Below are 3,069 nucleotides of genomic sequence, written 5' to 3' on the forward strand. Positions count from 1 at the left end.
CTACTTTTACACCCATTTTAGGATTTATATTTCTCAAAATGCTCAATTTATTAACCCTGGTCACTATTAACTTTATTACAACGGATCACCTTCATTTTTATCAATTAACATTTTATATCCCCAATCACTCAGTAACCATTACAAGTAGAGGCGGATTATTTCACTGGCAGGCGTAAAACGAAAAGCTATTTCATGTAACTTTTTCTACCTTATCCCAAAGCGGTTTACAAAAAATAATAATTTCACAAAACAACATTCAAGATGCCCAATGAGTGCTGTGTGATAATATCGCGTCACTGTGTGCTAGAAAAAGGAAAACATCTATCTATACAATGAATGCAGCAAACGATTGAACCTAAATCCAGAAATTCACCTTCCGTAAAACAAAACCACTAGGTATGTGAAAATAAATCCCTATCGTAACTCTTAACCAAACTAATTCGGCACACGATTACAAGTGTGAAGATTGAAATACCACGTTCCGTGAGATATTCACCTGTGAAATCATTTAATGAGAAATAAAACCCCGGCAGGACATAGTAGATACATCCTGAAAACTATTTAAAAGTAACAATAACGCCCATCATTAAGTAAACCACACTTTTTATATTGTTTAACACTATGTTCACTATCTATTCCATTGTACCCACGATACAGGATAACCTAGTGCGGGTACCACCAGACACAGGAAAATTGTACAAGACTGTATTTTGTAAATAAACATTTTTCATTTTTCATTGTAAAATAAGCCTTCTAAATACCTCAATGTTATTTAAACCACAATTTGAAGGTCGATCGCATTTGTATAACCAATATACAAGATGAATTATAAACATGTGGGTAATTCTAGGTATCATAACGTTATATAATTTCCATTCCAACTCGGAGCAAAGCTTTTTAACAAAATGATAACTAAATGTAGAACAAACAAAACGAAAACCCACACAAATAAAAATAAAAAAAAATTACCATTAATAGCTATCAATAAAAATAAAATCATGGAAAGATCCTACCCGTTTATCCAGAAATCCTTTGATGCCATGACTAGGTACTTTGATATATTGAGGCCCAAATATTGGCCTTGTGCTCCAAAATGTCTGTGGTCTACTAGACCTCCACTTCTTTCTCGTTCCTCTGTATATTTCCACTTGTTTCTCTGAGTCGTGAGCGTGACAAGAAAATATTATATTTTCTTGATGTCCCTCTTCTGACCTTTTGGGTAAGGTCTGACGAAATCACAAACACAATCTTTATGATAAATTATTATACTTTTATTTCATATTTAAATTTATTAACTTTTACATTTGTGTCAAATAAATGTTGTTCCTCTTACGTTAGTATATTTCCGAATGTCGTCGTTTTAAAACCACTCTTACAGGTAACCTCTCCACGTTTATTAGCCACTCCCCTTTTTATCTTATCGTTATCGGCCAATCCAAATTGTACAATGAATAAACTTAGTGACTAATATACAAATCATCAAGCTCGTTTAACAAATCATCTAAGTAATAAAGATGTTTTCATCTTATATATTGATTACAAATATTATCCTTTATTATGCTACAATTCATCAACTAAAAACTATAAGAATTTTATATACAGTACGTTTATCGATCAGATGTTGAACAACTTCAGCCAATCAATGACGCCTTCTAATATGATGTTATGATTTGTTATGATTTGAGTGGCGCCAACTATCTAATCAGTAACTTCTATACGTTTATAGATAATTAAGATGGGCCAAGCTTACAATATTATGAACCTAAGGGTTATCTAACCTTCTTTTCTACAAGAAAACTAGAAAAGAGCTGATAACTTTTAAACGGCTGAACCAATTTTTTTGGATTATATCTAAGAACACTCTCGATCAAGCCACCTTTCAAACAAAAAAAAGTAAATTAAAATCGGTTCATTCGTTTAGGCGCTACGATGCCACAGACAGATACACAGATACATAGACACACAGATACACACATCAAACTTATAACACCTCACTTTTTGGGTCGGGGGTTAATAAACTTATTTTTTGTCAGCAGCCTCGCTCGCGTTGAAGTCTTTAATATGTTACGGTCATTCCTCAAATTTTTTACCTACTTATCAAAGTGCGACAGCGACGATACGTAGATGTTGTAGAGCACCGAGGGTTCCGAGATTTTGCACGATAAATCAAAACCGATTATGCACAAGTGTAAATTAAAAATTTATAACACCCCCGACAAGTGAAGGTTACAGTAACTAGAAAAGAGCTGATAACTTTCACCTGCTGAACCGATTTTCTTAGTTGATAGCTAAGAACACTCGATCAAACCACCTTTCAAACAAAAAAAACTAAATTAAAATCGGTTCATTAGTTTAGGAGCTACAATGCCACAGAAAGATACACAGATATACAGATACTCGTACACACGTCAAACTTATAATACCCCTCTTTTTGGGTCGGAGGTTAATAAAAATAAATAAAAATCTGTTTCAGAGTATACAGGTAAAGAAGCCCTTTCATTATATGATACCCCACTTGGTATATATCTTACTTTGAAAATTGAAAATACCTACTAATTTATTTGTTCATAAACACATTTCAATTTTTTTGTGATGTAACCACGAATTCACGGTTTTCGGATTTTTCCTTCCTTGTGCTATACGACTTACTTACCTGCGAAATTTCATGATTTTTGGTCAACGGGAAGTACCCTATAGGTTTTCTTGACAGACACGACAGACGGACAAACGGACAGACAGACAAACAACAAAGTGATCCTATAAGGGCTTCATTTTCCTTTTGAGGTACGAAACCCTAAAAATGTTTATTTTTGCAAGCTGTGCCACATTACCAGTTATATACAACGGGTTAGGCTATCCCGGAGCCTCTAATACTTGAGCATTAAAGTCAAAAGACCTCAAGCAGAAGAAGCGCCGTAATAAACTGTGTCATGTGTGGATCAACCCGAAAAAAGAGGTCCCAACTCAGCATTAAATGCTATATGCCTTGCCCATACAGCGCTGATTTTCAGCCGGAACCCCTTTTTTAGGCTTTCCTTTGTACAAATAACACCATTAAAACAACCATGA

The sequence above is a fragment of the Maniola jurtina genome, chromosome 13, assembly GCF_905333055.1.
Source record: "Maniola jurtina chromosome 13, ilManJurt1.1, whole genome shotgun sequence".
NCBI lineage: Eukaryota > Metazoa > Arthropoda > Insecta > Lepidoptera > Nymphalidae > Maniola > Maniola jurtina.